Here is a 20,168-nt window from a genome sequence, read left to right as displayed (position 1 = left end):
GTATGGAGCAGGGTTTCCAATGTGAACGATGCAGGCCCTGTCCTAGCATGAGCGGCTGTGGATAAAAATCACCTCACAATCCCACCACCACTACTAAATACAAGCACATGTATTTTTACCAATTTTTCAGAGAGTAGCTACATTCCAGATTATCCTTACTTTTGCTCCACAGCTCTCATTGTTTACGACTTGGTAAAGTCATCTATCAATCCAATACATGTGCTTTCATTTACTGTGCTAGGTGCTGGCATTCTGTTATATGATTTAATACAGCTCATTCCCTCAGAACCATTTTTCACTGATCAGAGAAGATTGTTTACTTTCATAATCCCCGCCCACACTGAGCAAGCGCTGTGATGCTGGTGAACTGACAGGACAGACCGAGGGCAAGTGAGCCGACTGCAGCACACAGGGGAATCCCTGGAACAATTACCAGGCACTTTACAAGTGAATAACACAAGCAAGGTTAACTGAAGGGAACACTTACATTTTAAAAACATAGTAGAAAATCCTATCCCGGGTCATAGAATAACACGTTTTTAGACATGTACCTCTAAGCAGAATACAACATAATAAAAAAATATTTAACGTTTAAAAATATATATATTAGTGTGCTAAAAAAAATAAAAACCTGAACTTTTTTTGGTTTCTGAAGTGCTTTAGAATGTTCCCCAGTGTTCTGAAAAAAGGACACAAATTTAAAGATTTAAAACGGTGTGTCCAAGGCTTTAAAATCCATACCTGTTATCAATGAGCAACATTATCACTGGTCCCCTTTAAAAGGAGTGCTAACCAAGTTCTTTTCAAAATCAATTTTCATACATCTTACTTAGAACATTATCAACTGTCCCCTTGTCTCTGTGCTAAAGAGTTTTGTTTCTTTAGTTTATTTTGTACACTGTTGCAGAAGAAAGCCCACACTTCCATTCTCATGGTTCCACATGGATGGGACAGGATGGAACAGGACTCCTATTGCACGGCAGTTTCACCCATTCCAGGTTTTACTACGAGTTTGATTAGCCCCAGTGAGCATAGGAAACAAGTTAAAGTGTAATGGATCAAACTGCTATGCAATGGGAGTCTTCTTTCCATCCCTGTACAATATCATTTCCTGTTATAAAAGGTCAATCCCCATGGTCTGGCAAAAGACCTCAAAGGCTATGCAACAAAAAATGATGAATGGACGGGAGCCATTGAGGTCAGAGCAGAGTCTTGCATTAACAGCAAACAGGGCTTGACATTCTCAACCTGATATGCAAACAATTCACCAATGCCTGCATCCACCATATGCATGGTGACCCAAGACAGACAGCCTCCAATACCTCCAAGAATCCTGAGCAAGACCCTGCATGCAGAACTCCCTGATTCTGATACTCTCAATAGTGCTGCAGAATGTCCTTACCAAGTTTCAGAAGTGCTTCTCTAGATACATGGAAAACTGTCACATAGACGCATGTCATGTACTACTGTCTACACTCTGCCCCCTTTGCCAGGGATATGCGCAGGATAAAAACGTTCAGCCCGTGAACGAGAATATCAAACACCTTTAACCCTTTTGCTACGGCGCCGCTAGAAATCGTTCACACATGAATGATGATGTAATGATGACGTTAGACGCCCATTTTAAGCCTTTTTAAACAACCATATACTTTCAAAACTGAAGTTAGAAACTAAAAGTAAAGTTAGACAGACAGAAAGCCAGACGAGTGAGTTTTTGTTTTATTTTTTTCTGTTGGGAGATTCGGCGATCAAGTACAAGCTTACCAGAAATCATACTGAATCACCCAAAATGTTTATACAGTAAACCCAAAAACAAATTAAGTAAACATTAACTGTAGTGAAATATTCACAGGACAAAGTTCAGGGATAACTTTCACTAAAGCCCCAGGCCAATAGAGAGAGCTTTTATTATGAGGTGCAGCATTCAGTTTCGGTTTTGATTGCTGTATATACCATGATTTTAAAATGCAGCATTACATTACTTTACATAACCAAGAATGCGCACCCAACCCATTGTTTATTTTATATATATACAGTACTGTCAAAAGTTTTAGGCAGGTGTGAAAAAATAGACATTTAATAGTTTATATTTATCAATTAACAAAATGCAAAGTGAGTGAAGAGAAGAAAGATCTACATCAAATCAATATTTGGTGTGACCACCCTTTGCCTTCAAAACAGCATCAATTCTTCTAGGTACACTTGCACACAGTTTTTGAAGGAACTCGGCAGGTAGGTTGGCCCAAACATCTTGGAGAACTAACCACAGTTCTTCTGTGGATTTAGGCAGCCTCAGTTGCTTCTCTCTCTTCATGTAATCCCAGACAGACTCGATGATGTTGAGATCAGGGCTCTGTGGGGGCCATACCATCACTTCCAGGACTCCCTGTTCTTTACGCTGAAGATAGTTCTTAATGACTTTCGCCGTATGTTTGGGGTCGTTGTCATGCTGCAGAATAAATTTGGGGCCAATCAGATGCCTCCCTGATGGTATTGCATGATGGATAAGTATCTGCCTGTACTTCTCAGCATTGAGGAGACCATTAATTCTGACCAAATCCTCAACTCCATTTGCAGAAATGCAGCCCCAAACTTGCAAGGAACCTCCACCATGCTTCACTGTTGCCTGCAGACACTCATTCGTGTACCGCTCTCCAGCCCTTCGGCGAACAAACTGCCTTCTGCTACAGCCCAATATTTCAAATTTTGACTCATCAGTCCAGAGCACCTGCTGCCATTTTTCTGCACCCCAGTTCCTGTGTTTTCATGCATAGTTGAGTCGCTTGGCCTTGTTTCCACGTCGGAGGTATGGCTTTTTGGCCGCAAGTCTTCCATGAAGGCCACTTATGACCAGACTTCTCCGGACAGTAGATGGGTGTACCAGGGTCCCACTGTTTTCTGACAATTCTGAGCTGATGGCACTGCTGGACACCTTCCGATTGTGAAGGGAAGTAAGCATGATGTGTCTTTCATCTGCTGCAGTAAGTTTCCTTGGCCGACCACTGCGTCTACAGTCCTCAACATTGCCCGTTTCTTTGTGCTTCTTCAAAAGAGCTTGGACAGCACATCTGGAAACCCCTGTCTGCCTTGAAATTTCTGCCTGGGAGAGACCTTGCTGATGCAGTATAACTACCTTGTGTTTTGTTGCTGTGCTCAGTCTTGCCATGGTGTATGACTTTTGACAGTAAACTGTCTTCAGCAACCTCACCTTGTTAGCTGAGTTTGGCTGTTCCTCACCCAGTTTTATTCCTCCTACACAGCTGTTTCCGTTTCAGTTAATGATTGTGTTTCAACCTACATATTGAATTGATGATCATTAGCACCTGTTTGGTATAATTGTTTAATCATACACCTGACTATATGCCTACAAAATCACTGACTTTGTGCAAGTGTACCTAGAAGAATTGATGCTGTTTTGAAGGCAAAGGGTGGTCGCACCAAATATGGATTTGATTTAGATTTTTCTTCTGCTCACTCACTTTGCATTTACTTAATTGATAAATATAATCTATTAACATGTCTGTTTTTGAAAGCATTCTTACTTTACAGGATTTTTTCACACCTGCCTAAAACTTTTGCACAGTACTGTATATATATATGAAAATATGTATTTTTTTTTTATTTTTTTTACAGAAGATGTTGATGAGTTGACAGATCTATCTGATGGCAAACTTCTTCACATTACACACCTGTCAAACAACTTGGTGTAAAATGAAAGCAATTATAAAATTTAGAATTCCTGAGAGTTGTGTCTACCACTGATACTTTTCATTTCTAGGTAGGAGATCACTAAAATTACACTCATAGGGACATTTCTAAAGAGAAATGAATTTAAGTACAATTTAAAACTTATTTTACATTTGAGCCAGGTAATCGTAGGGTATATTTCATCATTGAGTGAAAATGTTATGGTCTTAATAATCTTCAGACTCTCAGCTGTTTAGAAAGGTATACTATGGTATACTTTTGGTGAATATTTATCCCGATACACAAGCCGAAAGTCAAGTTATGTCATTCAGACCTCAAACAGGTAAAATGTTCACCGTAGCGAAAGGATTCAACTGGTGATCCTGAGCACTGTTCTCCTATGATGTGATCTACATTGACAATAGGGTTAATGATCCTGAGCACTGTTCTCCTATGATGTGATCTACATTGACAATAGGGTTAATAGCCTCTTGTAATAGAGGTCCATCTGATCAATCGCAGGTCAGCTATTTCCTTGATAAGCCATTAACCTACAGCTCAGGAAGGACTCGACTTCCAGAGAAAAGAAGCCTTCAGTAACATCCATCCAATCAGAGCTACAGGATCAGCGTGAGGAAAACCCTGATGGCCGGGAATAAGTACATCAATAGTAACATGGAATAATGCAAAGGAAACTCTTGCAAAATAAGCCTTTACTTCTTTAATTTCCATATACAAATACCCTGTTGAAAAAGACATGCATAATAAGAACAGGAACAGTTCAAAACGGCAGCAGGTCACTTCTAGCACAAGCTATCATAGCAGCCACCTAGTTAACCACCTCGGGGTAGAACGCAAGCTCTCTGTGTGCAAGAACAAAGAGGAACTGCCAAGCCTGCTTTGAAATGAAAACTTAAACAGGAATGCTGGTCACAGACAGCAATAGGTGACCCACATACAGAGCAACTCACTGTAATGCATCTCTAAATGGGATACATCAGCAGAGAGGGAACAGCCTGCTTGTTAGATGCACCTCTAACGGGATTGTGGCAATGTGCCCCGCCCCTGTGTGAATTTGTGTGTTATATGTTTCGTGTGGTGTGTTAATGTTGGTGTATAGATATTGGTGCACGGGATATAAATGGGTCTCTGTAGCACGAGTGATTTAAAATATATAGTTGTATTTAGGCACAGGGATTGCACTTCACGTGCATTTAAAGTATTTAATAGTATGTGAGCACGGGGTTGCACAAATTAGTTCACGTGCTGGGATTCAAGTGAATAATTAATTAGTAATTGAATCCCGGCACAACAGTATATATAGATGCACGTTTCACTCACTCGGGGTTGTGTGTTTGGTGAGTGGAGAACGGGTGTGGAGAGGAGGTAAAAACGATTTAAAAGAAACTAAAGAAAATAATGACAACAACAACTGCTACTACGTGCTGGAGAACCAGCCCGGTATTTGTTTTGTGTTTAGCGTTCATCCACCCTGTTTGTTAGTGTCTATTCGTTTTGTTTGTCTGTTTATTTTGGCCTCAAGTGCCGTGTGCCGTTTTCTTTTTAAACCTTTTTATTTTACAATAAAACGCACTTTTTTCACCTACCACTATTGTCTGTCTGTGTACTCCTTTCTGGTCTGACGTCACCACTAAAGCCAGCTTGTCACAGGGACACATCAGCGAGAGGGAACAGCATGCTTGTTAGATGCATCTCTTAATGGGACGCATCAGCGTAGAGGGAACAGCATGCTTGTTAGATGCATCTCTTAATGGGACGCATCAGCGTAGAGGGAACAGCATGCTTGTTAGATGCATCTCTTAACGGGACACATCAGCGTAGAGGGAACAGCATGCTTGTTAGATGCATCTCTTAATGGGACACATCAGCGAGAGGGAACAGCCTGCTTGTTAGATGCATCTCTTAATGGGACACATCAGCGAGAGGGAACAGCCTGCTTGTTAGATGCATCTCTTAATGGGACGCATCAGCGTAGAGGGAACAGCCTGCTTGTTAGATGCATCTCTTAATGGGACACATCAGCGAGAGGAAACAGCCTGCTTGTTAGATACATCTCTTAATGGGACGCATCAGCGTAGAGGGAACAGCATGCTTGTTAGATGCATCTCTTAATGGGACACATCAGCGAGAGGGAACAGCATGCTTGTTAGATGCATCTCTTAATGGGACACATCAGCGAGAGGGAACAGCATGCTTGTTAGATGCATCTCTTAATGGGACACATCAGCGAGAGGGAACAGCCTGCTTGTTAGATGCATCTCTTAATGGGACACATCAGCGTAGAGGGAACAGCATGCTTGTTAGATGCATCTCTTAATGGGACACATCAGCGTAGAGGGAACAGCATGCTTGTTAGATGCATCTCTTAATGGGACACATCAGCGAGAGGGAACAGCCTGCTTGTTAGATGCATCTCTTAATGGGACACATCAGCGTAGAGGGAACAGCATGCTTGTTAGATGCATCTCTTAATGGGACACATCAGCGTAGAGGGAACAGCATGCTTGTTAGATGCATCTCTTAATGGGACACATCAGCGAGAGGGAACAGCATGCTTGTTAGATGCATCTCTTAATGGGACACATCAGCGAGAGGGAACAGCATGCTTGTTAGATGCATCTCTTAATGGGACACATCAGCGAGAGGGAACAGCCTGCTTGTTAGATGCATCTCTTAATGGGACACATCAGCGAGAGGGAACAGCCTGCTTGTTAGATGCATCTCTTAATGGGACGCATCAGCGTAGAGGGAACAGCCTGCTTGTTAGATGCATCTCTTAATGGGACACATCAGCGTAGAGGGAACAGCATGCTTGTTAGATGCATCTCTTAATGGGACACATCAGCGAGAGGGAACAGCCTGCTTGTTAGATGCATCTCTTAATGGGACGCATCAGCGTAGAGGGAACAGCATGCTTGTTAGATGCATCTCTTAATGGGACACATCAGCGAGAGGAAACAGCCTGCTTGTTAGATGCATCTCTTAATGGGACACATCAGCGAGAGGGAACAGCCTGCTTGTTAGATGCATCTCTTAATGGGACGCATCAGCGTAGAGGGAACAGCATGCTTGTTAGATGCATCTCTTAACGGGACACATCAGCGTAGAGGGAACAGCCTGCTTGTTAGATGCATCTCTTAATGGGACACATCAGCGAGAGGGAACAGCCTGCTTGTTAGATGCATCTCTTAATGGGACGCATCAGCGTAGAGGGAACAGCCTGCTTGTTAGATGCATCTCTTAACGGGACACATCAGCGTAGAGGGAACAGCCTGCTTGTTAGATGCATCTCTTAATGGGACGCATCAGCGTAGAGGGAACAGCCTGCTTGTTAGATGCATCTCTTAATGGGACACATCAGCGTAGAGGGAACAGCATGCTTGTTAGATGCATCTCTTAATGGGACACATCAGCGAGAGGGAACAGCCTGCTTGTTAGATGCATCTCTTAATGGGACGCATCAGCGTAGAGGGAACAGCATGCTTGTTAGATGCATCTCTTAACAGGACACATCAGCGTAGAGGGAACAGCATGCTTGTTAGATGAATCTCTTAACGGGACACATCAGCGGAGAGGGAACAGCCTGCTTGTTTTTGGTGCTCTGTTGTTCTAGTCACAGAACCTCCTGGACATGGCAGTTTTTACTTAGACAGTGAAACCCTATTCCAACCAGTCAAGAGATCAGCAAAATATGGCGTTAATACTGAAGGGACATGGAGGTACCCAGTTTACACTATCCACTATGAGATAGCTTTGAGGCACCTTAGCTTAGTTTAAACACAGACGTCATCGTTCCAGCTGTCACAAGAGTGGGCTGCTCCAGAGTCGGCTTTGGTTTGTTTGTTGCTGTACTCTGAACGCATCGGTCCCTGAGCTGGCTCACACAGAGGCACGTTGTGAGCAACGCCCCCATGAAAACAGAGAACCAACACCACACAGTTTAGTTCATATATGTCATGATATATATTAGTTTCAGACTAGGTGTGTGCCGATTCATCGATTTTTTAATTTAAAATTTGAACTGCTAACAAACATCAGCATACATTAAATTTGTGTCTACGTTGGTAATTAGAGTATATTATTTATTAGCATGCACTCTAGCAGCCTCACCTACCAGTCACTGTGTTCAAGGGGGTTTGTCAAGTCTGCCGGCAGCTGAGTGAAATGAAAGCTGAGCGGAGGCGGGTATTAATGTTGAAAATCTCATCAGGATGACGATGAAATTCGATAAGCGATGGCTGGTTTAAAATCCAGTGTGGCCTCGCTTCGTGTTCTTGAGCTGTGATGTGGAAGGCTTGAATTTGCACGGCTCCAGACTCTAAAATGGTTGCAAATGCACAAAAAAAAAAAATGTTGTAGACAGTTTTTCGGGTCTAGGCATTGGCACCTGCACAAGAAGAAGCTGCCTCTCCTTTTCAAAGCATGCATCAATAATATTTATGAATGCGCTAGGACGGTCTGTAAAAGGAAGAAAAACGCATATCACGTTCTAATAATCTGAAGTGCAAGAAGGACGGTAACAAATACATAGTGTTCCGCATTTTCGGTTTTTATCTTAAAAATAAATAAATAAATAAATAAATAAAAGTAAAAAAATGTTTTTAATGAAACATCGGTAAAAATCAGGATGGGGGGGGATCTCAGTATATGCACTTTACATGTTGAATATGATGTGTTCTGGTTTCGGATTAAGTTTAATGTTCCTGGCATGTCTGATAAAGCACAATCTGTGCAAGTCGAAGCCACATTTTCCCAAGTTAGCTGGTACTTTGCGAACGTTTGGGCAATTGCTGTGCTGACGGAAATAGTACATAGTTCATACAGAAGGTATGAACATGACATCAGCACAAAACAAGCCAAGTTTATTTGCCATGAAATCATAAAAAGAAAAGAATTGACAGAATTAGGTGGTGCAAGCCATCAGGAGACGCGTCAAAAATCACACTGGACATTTCCATCAATGCGTTCCAAGTTTAACTACTAAAGTGGAGCGAGGTAACCAGTGGGGTACCACAGGGATCAGTATTAGGTCCTCTGCTATTCCTAATCTACATTCATGACATAGATTCTGGTATAGTAAGCAAACTTGTTAAATCTGCAGACGACACAAAAATAGGAGGAGTGGCAAACACTGTTGCCCACAACACAAGGTCATTCAAAATGATCTAGACAGCATTCAGAACTGGGCAGACACATGGCAAATGACATTTAAGAGAGAAAAGTGTAAAGTATTGCATGCAGGCAAAAAAAAAGGGCATTATAAATAAGATATGGGAGATACTGAAATTCAAGAAGGGAACCATGAAAAAAGACCTAGGAGATTATGTTGACTCAGAAATTTCTTCATCTAGACAATGTGGGGAAGCTATAAAAAAGGCCAACAAGATGCTTGGATATATTGTCAAAAGTGTTGAAATTAAAATCAAGGGAAATAATGTTAAAACTCCACAATGCATTAGTAAGACCTCATCTAGAATATTGTGTTCTTTTCCAAGTCACCTCGTTACAAAAAAGATATTGCTGCGCTAGAAAGAGTGCAAAGAAGAGCAACCAGAATTATCCCGGGTTTAAAAGGCATGTTGTATGCAGACAGGCTGAAAAAATTGAATCTGTTCAGTCTTGAACAAAGCATACAAAATTCTAAAAGGTACTGACAATGTCGACCCAGGGGACTTTTTCGACCTGAAAAAGAAACAAGGACTAGGGGTCACAAATGGAGATTAGATTAAGGGGCATTCAGAACAGGAAATAGGAGGCACTTTTTTACACAGAATTGTGAGGGTCTGGAACCAGCTCCCCAGTAATGTTGTTGAAGCTGACACCCTGGCATCCTTCAAGAAGCTGCTTGATGAGATTCTGGGATCAATAAGCTACTAACAACCAAACGAGCAAGATGGGCTGAATGGCCTCCTCTCGTTTGTAAACTTTCTTATGTTCTTAAAGCATCGGCATTTTCTGTCAAATATTTATGATTAAGATTGTCGGCGATAGGCACTGTTTGAGCTGATGGACAGACAGTACTGTTGCACAAAGTCACCAATACATACCTCCCTGCAATAAACAGTGGCTGTCCAGCAAAGCACAGCACTCTGACAAACTCATTAACACACTGTGGCAATGTGCCCCGCCCCTGTGTGCATTTGTGTGTTATATGTTGTATGTTGCGTGTGTTAATGTTGGTGTATAGAGATGGCTGCACGGGATATCAATGGGTGTGTGCAGCACGAGTTATTTAAGATGTAGAATTGTATTTAGGCATGAGGATGGCACATCACTTCACGTGCATTTAAAGTATTTAATATGTGAGCACGAGGTTGCACATAATTAATTCATGTGCTGGGATTCAAGTGAATAATTAATTGGTAATTGAATCCCGGCACAACAGTATGTATAGATGCACGTTTCACTCACTCAGGGTGGTGTGTTCGGTGAGTGGAGAACGGGAGAGAGAGAAGGAGTAATAAATTAATAACAATTGCTATCGCGTGCTGGAAGGACCGGCACGATACTTCTTTATTTTTTACTCACCGTGTTTGTGTGTCTGTCCGTCCACCGTTTGTTTTTTACTCACCGTGTTTGTGTGTCTGTCCGTCCACCGTTTAAGTATTAGTCCGTTTTGTTTGTCTGTTTTATTTGGCCTCAAGTGCCGTATCCTGTTTTCTGTTTAAAACCTTTTGTTTGTTTATTAAACGCACTAAGCGCAGCCATAGCGTCTCAGTTTCAAGCTCAGTACCGTCTGTCTGTGTGTTTCTTTCTGGTCTGAAGTCCTCCCTGCAGCTAGCCTGTCACACACACTCATTCTGCGCTCCTTTTTTACAAAGCGCATGTAACACCTGCATAAATGGATTGCTTGCCTCTCCGTTTACTTTCTTGTTAGTTTAATGCATCGCTTATTTTTCAGCATCTTCTTTTGTCATTGCGAACACGTACCTCAATGCAGCAGTATTTGCAGCGCTCTGCATCCTCTGCCTCATCTGACCCACTTCTGCTACTTTTGCATACTTCAAAACATGATTTACATTTTCTCCCCATTCCTCATCCACTAAAAATATTCTATTTGTGTATTTCAATTTAGTTTTTGCTACTACGCCCAGCAATTGCCACAATATCAGACTTTGATTGGCCAACATAAATCAGGTGATAATGTGTTTGTGAAGTGATGGGGAATCACGTTTAAACCGTTATTTGATCCTCTGATGTCTAAACATTTGCTGTATCCTAGGATATAGTGTAGGGCTGCTTATTACAATATGAAGTCAAAATAAAACAGCATTTTAATCAAAATAGTGTTATTTTCTAGAAAATAGTACCAGAAAAATACTGAAGAGACAAAAATCAGGTATAAAATCAGTAAAAAAAAACAAAAAACGATGTCTAGTTAAAAAACAATCCAGTAAAATTCAGAATAAACCGGAAATGCGAAACACTACAAATAAATACACTAATAATAAAAATAACAATTTCATCGAATACAAATGCTTGTAAGCGCAGGCAGGTGCTGTATTAACACCAGAAGAACACGGTGACCCCAGTTTCATGCAGCAGTGCGACAGTGATCAAACATGTGCGAGTGATGTGTAAACACTTAATATTTAATATCTAAATAGCAGAGCCAACTTACTACAATTTAAACTTGTTTTACTGAAAAATAAACAGCACCATGTAATCAGAAGAGCTGTCTGTGTTGGATGCTGTGAGATCAGGACTTCACTGAAACCGAGCATGGAAGCTTTACACTGGAGGTGCCGTCATGCTCCTAGCAAAAACTTTGTCTGCAGCCCTGATTTGTAATTTTGTTTTAAATAAATATATTTTAAAGAATAAAAAGGAAACAAAAGCGAAACAGGCCGTGAAGCTTATATGACCAGAAGTGCTTTACCAGTGTTACTGCAAACACTCGCACAAGCAAATGAGACAATTGTGTGTTTCATGCTTAATTTAGTATGGCGATACGTAGCGTGACTCTCTATCGCGATACGTATCGTGAAGACTCTGCCAATACCCAGCCCTATTTCAGAATATTACCCCCAATGTTTACTTGAAACATGTCCTGCATACTTCAGTAATACATGAACAACTCAGAAATAAAAAGAAATCTTAAATTACGAAGAGGAAGAAATGCACAGTTTGGGGTTGTTGTAGCATTCTGTGTCCTGTGATGCGAGGCACGCAGCATGCAGAAACTAATGTACCAACTATAAAGACCACATCAAAGCAGGTGATCTTTATAACTAGGGCTTCTGATTTTCAGTTTTAACCGATAAAACACCACTGATACAAAAAAAATGAAATCGGTGGATAGCCAATAAACACCGGAAAAACTGTGGAAATGGTTAATCTATTCACGTTGACTTTACCCTTTTCCCAATAGAAAATAAAACTGTGCTGCTGGGCAATGTCCCGCCTTCCTGACTTGTATCTATCATTGATTCGTTCTGAATACTTTAAACCACCTCAACCTACATTTCTATTGGAGACTCTGCTTGCGAGATTTATAACAAGATTACAATCAGGATGGAGGCTAGCGGGATTTCAAGCTGTATTACAGTTAAAATACAGAGGATTTAAAACAGAATTGTGGCGAAATGTACAAAAATGCCTACACACAAAAACCCCAGAGGTATGTGTCGTGACCAGAGGGATTTCGTTGTGGAAGACAGCAAAGGAAAGAAGGGACAACTTAAGTGTGCAAGTACTGCCAACTTACTACACATATTTTGACAAAAAAAAAAAAAAAAAAAAAAAAAACGCTCAAGCATTTTGGAAAGTAACCGAAAACACTAAATTTCATACAGTATATCAAAAATGAAAGCTCTGAAAAAAAACAATTTACATAAAACTCGAAAATAGCTAAAAATAAGCACAGAGAAATACAATTCATAAACCCCGAAAAACAGAAGCCCTGCTTCTGACTAAAAGGAAAATCCTCTGAAACATCCTGTATGACCAGCAACCCGGAAACAAATGGTCAAAACGAGTGTCTAAAGAATGGAAGACCTCCCAGCACACGCCAGGCTATCTGCTCTGTGATGGGAAGCCACTGATAAGGGAAAGAACAGTACATGACAATGACACTGCTGCCCCTCCTGCAGCGAAGCTGGTGCCTGGATTGAAATGAGAGGCATACTGTGGGATCAGATGGAGTGTGGTCTGGATGCAATGAGATCCTCAGAAGATTGCCTGGCGAACTCTCATGATTAAAAATGTTGAGAAATGTAATGTCCAGCTGACTTATGTAAATGTCAAAAGAGTCAGCGATATGTTTAAAAATATGACACTGCGATACGGACAACACGGGACACAGTAAAGGCGACGTGATGCGCGTCTTGCAAACTTTGCAGACTATTCTGGAATACTTTAATAAACACAAAACAAGTAAGTTTGTACAATACATCTCTTATTACAGCTGAACTGGCAGCATATTAATCATGGAGCCCTAGAAACTGACGAACCAAAACATTTTTGTTTTGTAACCAAGTTTAATCACAATTCTCTGGACACCTGCAATGGAAGTCTGACATACAAACACAGTGTGTCTCACTATACTGCAGTTGCCTGTGACATAAAAATTATATAAATAAAGATATACAGTATTGATGCTCACACTTCAAGAACAGGTCTGCAAAGCTAAAAAAGAAAAAAACAAATCTGGATAAAAAACAGCCTGACGCACCTAATGCAGTGATTCATCTCCCATTTGGAAATCTCATCAGCATCAGATTCTGCTTCTGGTAATGCCTAACATAAACAAATGAATGTCAGGAGCAGTGAACATTAAAACAGCTCTCTCCTGCTCCGATAACTGGTGTGCATGAGAGTGAAGGAGGGGTGCTTATCAAGCACATGCCTGGTTTCAACAAGATAATCACTGAATTGCAGTCAGGGATGTTTGCTGTACATTGACAGTTTCAATTTTTATTAGCATGAGCAACTTTATTGTGATGACAAACTTTCGATTTGCTTGAATTTTATTTTAAGAAATGGATAGTAAAACTTCATTCAGTCCCAAGTTTCTCCTATTAACAGCATTGTAAAGGTTGCACCTGTATTCAGTATTAAGGCCACTATACTACAAATAATGTATGAAACCTGTTTAATTAGCCAGTAACACCAACATTCAGTAAACTACCAACTGCCTGAAACCTTGGATGCAACATGAATTCTCCCCATGTTCAGAATTCCAGCAAATATTTCATTTGGAATTGTGTGGAATAAAGAAAACAGTACAGTGCTCCCCCTCCAGAAGAGCCCTTGACACGGTGGAATTGGTTAGAAGGAGTTATTGTCCTGGTTCCCATTTGCCCCACAATGCCATTAGAGGAGCTCCGTCAAACTCAGTGCAAGGTGGAACCCCAATAGCACGGTCTTATAACAATGGCTCTGACTATAGCGTTATAAAGGGGAGCCCTGTACCACACATTACCTTTAAAACTAAAGGAGAGGAACAGCCGGCACAGCGCGGACTTCCTTTCATGAGATCCTTCTGCTACAATCCTTTATACATTCTGCTTTTGAACATACTGTAGTCAGTCAATCTGCCCCTGAATACATTTCAAGTTTACTTAAATGTCTGAATATTTGTCCCAGCACTAGGGGTGCAGCGCGATACACAAAATGTCATGATAAGACCCGAATTGAAACATGCAGGTCTTTGTCTTTTAGCAAAAGGGAAGATTCAGAGCACCAGTACTGTCCTCTATAATGAATTCAGCCCAGCCTTTCAAAGCTCACAATGACTCACTGCAACATGATTTGTTTAGTTGCATTTTATTAGGTTAGGTAGCCTTGGGTTCAGCTTACAAAATGTGCAAGAGACAGACACCTCAGAGAGCTAGTGCAGAGAATGCTAACCCGACAGCAGCAGCAGCGATATCAATGACACACACCTCGGAGAGCTAGTGCAGAGAATGCTAACCCGACAGCAGCAGCGATATCAATGACACACACAAAAACTCCAGCATTTGCTGTTAAATTGTTTGAACCAACTGCTTAATCACAATGGAGTCAGTTTATTACTCACCTTAAATGCATTTCAAATTGTACTGTATATTTTCTTATCAGTTTCCTTTGAAAGGGTATCTTTTACTGATGTTTTTCATTGCTGTTTTTTTAAATAAAAAAAAAAAGTATTCTCTTCCTTGTAACTTAAAATTGTCTAAATAAAACAAAGCATTCATTGACTAATGGTTATATTCCCCTGAATTGTAAATGCTATATATATATATATATATATATACACAGACGTGCTCAAATTTGTTGGTACCCTTACAGCTCATTGAAATAATGCTTCATTCCTCCTGAAAAGTGATGAAATTAAAAGCTATTTTATCATGTATACTTGCATGCCTTTGGTATGTCATAGAATAAAGCAAAGAAGCTATGAAAAGAGATGAATTATTGCTGATTCTACAAAGATATTCTAAAATGGCCTGGACACATTTGTTGGTACCCCTTAGAAAAGATAATAAATAATTGGATTATAGTGATATTTCAAACTAATTAGTTTCTTTAATTAGTATCACACATGTCTCCAATCTTGTAATCAGTCATTCAGCCTATTTAAATGGAGAAAAGTAGTCACTGTGCTGTTTGGTATCATTGTGTGCACCACACTGAACATGGACCAGAGAAAGCAAAGGAGAGAGTTGTCTGAGGAGATCAGAAAGAAAATAATAGACAAGCATGGTAAAGGTAAAGGCTACAAGACCATCTCCAAGCAGCTTGATGTTCCTGTGACAACAGTTGCAAATATTATTAAGAAGTTTAAGGTCCATGGAACTGTAGCCAACCTCCCTGGGCGCGGCCGCAAGAGGAAAATCGACCCCAGATTGAACAGAAGGATAGTGCGAATGGTAGAAAAAGAACCAAGGATAACTGCCAAAGAGATACAAGCTGAACTCCAAGGTGAAGGTACGTCAGTTTCTGATCGCACCATCAGTCGCTTTTTGAGCGAAAGTGGGCTCCATGGAAGAAGACCCAGGAGGACTCCACTTTTGAAAGAAAAACATAAAAAAGCCAGACTGGAATTTGCTAAAATGCATATTGACAAGCCACAATCCTTCTGGGAGAATGTCCTTTGACAGATGAGTCAAAACTGGAGCTTTTTGGCAAGTCACATCAGCTCTATGTTCACAGACGAAAAAATGAAGCTTTCAAAGAAAAGAACACCATACCTACAGTGAAACATGGAGGAGGCTCGGTTATGTTTTGGGGCTGCTTTGCTGCGCCTGGCACAGGGTGCCTTGAATCTGTGCAGGGCACAATGAAATCTCAAGACTATCAAGGCATTCTGGAGCGAAATGTACTGCCCAGTGTCAGAAAGCTCTGTCTCAGTCGCAGGTCATGGGTCCTCCAACAGGATAATGACCCAAAACACACAGCTAAAAGCACCCAAGAATGGATAAGAACAAAACATTGGACTATTCTGAAGTGGCCTTCAATGAGTCCTGATCTGAATCCTATCGAACATCTATGGAAAGAGCTGAAACTTGCAGTCTGGAGAAGGCACCCATCAAACCTGAGACAGCTGGAGCAGTTTGCTCAGGAAGAGTGGGCCAAACTACCTGAGAGCTACAGAAAACGTTTGATTGCAGTGATTGCCTCTAAAGGTTGTGCAACAAAATATTAGGTTAAGGGTCCCATCATTTTTGTCCATGCCATTTTCATTTGTTTTCTTATTTACAATATTATGTTGAATAAAAAATCAAAAGCAAAGTCTGATTTTTATTAAATATGGAATAAACAATGGTGGATGCCAATTACTTTTGTCAGTTTCAAGTTATTTCAGAGAAAATTGTGCATTCTTCGATTTTTGTGGAGGGGTACCAACAAATTTGAGCACGTCTGTATATATATATATATATATATATATATATATATATATATATATATATATATATATATATATATATATATATATATATATTATATAGATTATATTATCATACTTGATTCCTGAATTTCTAAAAGGTGTACACTGTCGAAACGGAAGGGTTTCATTTGTTGTTGTGTTGTTGCTAGACAGTGTATTTTGAGAAGTGAAAGCATGTTTAGCACGCAGGTGGTGCTTCAGATTAGATTAGCCTACGTTTGTGATACTGAAAGTATTTGGTTTTTTTTTAATAAAAACTTCCCATTCACGACAAGTCCTTCACTTTTAGCACTTTGCTCCACAATGCAGTTCTGTGACTACCTTTCAATGCAAACGCAGACTGCACTCATTGCATTGCATGCGCACCAGGATATTAAAATGGCAACGCAGAGGATTAGTTACGGGAAGCTAAGAGAGTCAAGACAGAGAAGTGTGATTAACGTGCGTTAAAAAACGTATCTCCAAAGAAATAACTGCGTTAAATCACAGAAGTTAACTGATATTAATTACCAGCCCTAATTTAGATTCCTGGATACAGAGTGAATAATTACACCACGGTTACTGCAGGTAACCGTGCCCCACATGTCGACCTGTTCCTATCCAGTTTTAAATAACTTTAGCATAACAGAGGCAGAAGTGTTAAAGGGACTAGGAGCTCTTAAAATAAACAAATCCCCTGGGCCGGATGAGATCCTCCCAATAGTACTCAAAGAAATTAAAGAAGTTATTTACAAGCCGCTAACCAAGATCATGCAACAGTCTCTTGACACAGGGGTTGTACCGACAGACTGGAAAATAGCAAACGTAATACCGATCCACAAAAAGGGAGACAAAACTGAACCAGGTAACTACAGACCAATAAGCCTGACTTCTATTATATGTAAACTTATGGAAACTATAATAAGATCCAAAATGGAAAATTACCTATATGGTAACAATATCCTGGGAGACAGCCAGCATGGTTTTAGGAAAGGGAGATCATGTCTAACTAACCTACTTGACTTTTTTGAGGATGCAACATTGAAAATGGACAACTGCAAAGCATACGACATGGTCTATTTAGATTTCCAGAAAGCTTTTGACAAAGTCCCGCATAAAAGATTAATTCTCAAACTGAACGCAGTAGGGATTCAAGGAAATGCATGCACATGGATTAGGGAGTGGTTAACATGTAGAAAACAGAAAGTACTGATTAGAGGAGAAACCTCGAAATGGAGTGAGGTAACCAGTGGTGTACCACAGGGATCAGTATTAGGTCCTCTGCTATTCCTAATCTACATTAATGATTTAGACTCTGATATAGTAAGCAAACTCGTTAAATTTGCAGATGACACAAAAATAGGAGGAGTGGCAGACACTGTTGAAGCAGCAAAGGTCATTCAAAATGATCTAGACCGCATTCAAAATTGGGCAGACACATGGCAAATGAAATTTAATAGAGAAAAGTGTAAAGTATTGCATGCGGGCAATAAAAATGTTCATTATAAATATCATATGGGAGATAGTGAAATTGAAGAAGGGAACTATGAAAAAGACCTAGGAGTTTATGTTGACTCAGAAATGTCTTCGTCTAGACAATGTGGGGAAGCTATAAAAAAGGCTAACAAGATGCTTGGATATATTGTGAGAAGTGTTGAATTTAAATCAAGGGAAGTAATGTTAAAACTCTACAATGCATTAGTAAGACCTCACCTAGAATATTGTGTTCAGTTCTGGTCACCTCGTTACAAAAAGGATATTGCTGCTCTAGAAAGAGTGCAAAGAAGAGCAACCAGAATTATCCCGGGTTTAAAAGGCATGTCGTATGCAGACAGGCTAAAAGAATTGAATCTATTCAGTCTTGAACAAAGAAGACTACGCGGCGATCTGATTCAAACATTCAAAATCCTAAAAGGTATAGACAATGTCAACCCGGGGGACTTCTTTGACTTGAAAAAAGAAAAAAGGACCAGGGGTCATAAATGGAGATTAGATAAAGGGGCATTCAGAACAGAAAATAGGAGGCACTTTTTTACACAGAGAATTGTGAGGGTCTGGAACCAACTCCCCAGTAATGTTGTTGAAGCTGACACCCTGGGATCCTTCAAGAAGCTGCTTGATGAGATTCTGGGATCAATAAGCTACTAACAACCAAACGAGCAAGATGGGCCGAATGGCCTCCTCTCGTTTGTAAACTTTCTTATGTTCTTATGTTCTTATGTTCTTAGGTAAGGTAGTTCAACATTAGCTCTGGGTCTGTGGAATCAGGCGTTAATGTTTAAGAATTTAGACGCAATCTGGAACCACTTCATTCCAAATCAAGCTGATTTGTTTTCCTGCAGCTGTGGTTTACAAGGAAACATGCCTTCCTAGTGGCATCACACTGGAGCTATTGAAATGAATATTCCACAAGCAATTTGCTTTCATTTGAAAGTCAAAGAAGTGCAAAGACCACTCAGCTCTTCAGCTCACTCTGCTCCTCAATGACTGGAAGCTGTTTCACTTCCCTCAGCTTGATCAGTGGTTTAACATGGTTCCTGCAGCTCTCAGCTGAGCAAATTTAAGACCTTTTAAAGACTTTTTAAGACCAATCTTTAGAAAATTTAAGACCCATTTTCACATCAAGTATACCAAACGTAAATACTAAAATTGTGACTAGTTCAAATACCATCTAACAATTATTTATTCAAGCTGTATGTAAAAGAATTGTGAAAGAATCAAACATTTTGATGCTAGTACAATACATACAGTACCAACGCATTGATAACAGTTGATGACAAGGGTTATTGTTCAATCTTTCTTTAATCAATAGAGCAGCAGTTCATTCCAGCTGATCAACACACATAGGCTACAACTAGTAGCGATTCATTTTATTTATTTTTTTGTTTGGCAGACTTACACAAGGTTACGTACATAGTAAACTAAGAAGAACTGAAACTGACAGCGTGAAAAGTACACACCGTCTGGAGAGATAAATAGCTATGGTCTGAAGGATGTAACTGACGCCATTTTGGCTCACAGAGTTCTTATCATGCACTAAGTAAGCGGGAATTTGGATCCAACGTGGCACATACGGTCTTCAGTTTCATAACACTCAACGAGTTGAGAGACAACCCGGTTTCCTCTTACAACGAATAAATCAGCTACTCGATAGGCTGGTAACTCGACTCCTGTGCGCTAAGCAGTTTGTTCATAGGGTGAATCAAAAGAACCGATTCAATGGGCACTCTGATCCAATTCCCATCCAGGTTTACAATACACTATGTTTTCAATCGGGAGACGCAGCGCCACACACATGTACCGATTAAGCTACGATTTCTCACTGTAGATCAGGGGATTGCAAGCTAGACACACTATACGAGATATCTTGTCACGGGCTGCGCCTATTTTCATTGCAGAATCGTAGACATCATTCGGGAGAATCATGGACTCAAGCGAGGAGGCGATCGCTGTTGTCTGTGCATTGTTTTGCACAGATAAAAGAAGAAAACACGGAGAAGATCCATTTGGACGTGCAATTGGCTTATGTAGATTTTGCTATTAATATTTTTCTCTGATATGAAAAACATTAAACACTAGAAAAATATTCTCATTAAAAAAAATATTTTAC

The 20,168-nt window shown here is 40.3% G+C and overlaps 1 protein-coding gene across 4 annotated transcripts in view; it reads right to left on the bottom strand.

Moving 5' to 3' along the window:
* The window catches only part of LOC117968496 (transmembrane protein 184B-like), a 65,257-nt gene that overhangs the window by 29,978 nt on the left and 15,111 nt on the right, over window positions 1-20,168 (bottom strand). The window lies entirely within an intron of this gene.

Source organism: Acipenser ruthenus, chromosome 52 (genome assembly GCF_902713425.1).
Source record: "Acipenser ruthenus chromosome 52, fAciRut3.2 maternal haplotype, whole genome shotgun sequence".
In the NCBI taxonomy this organism is placed as follows: domain Eukaryota; kingdom Metazoa; phylum Chordata; class Actinopteri; order Acipenseriformes; family Acipenseridae; genus Acipenser; species Acipenser ruthenus.
This window is presented reverse-complemented; position numbering and strand designations above follow the sequence as displayed.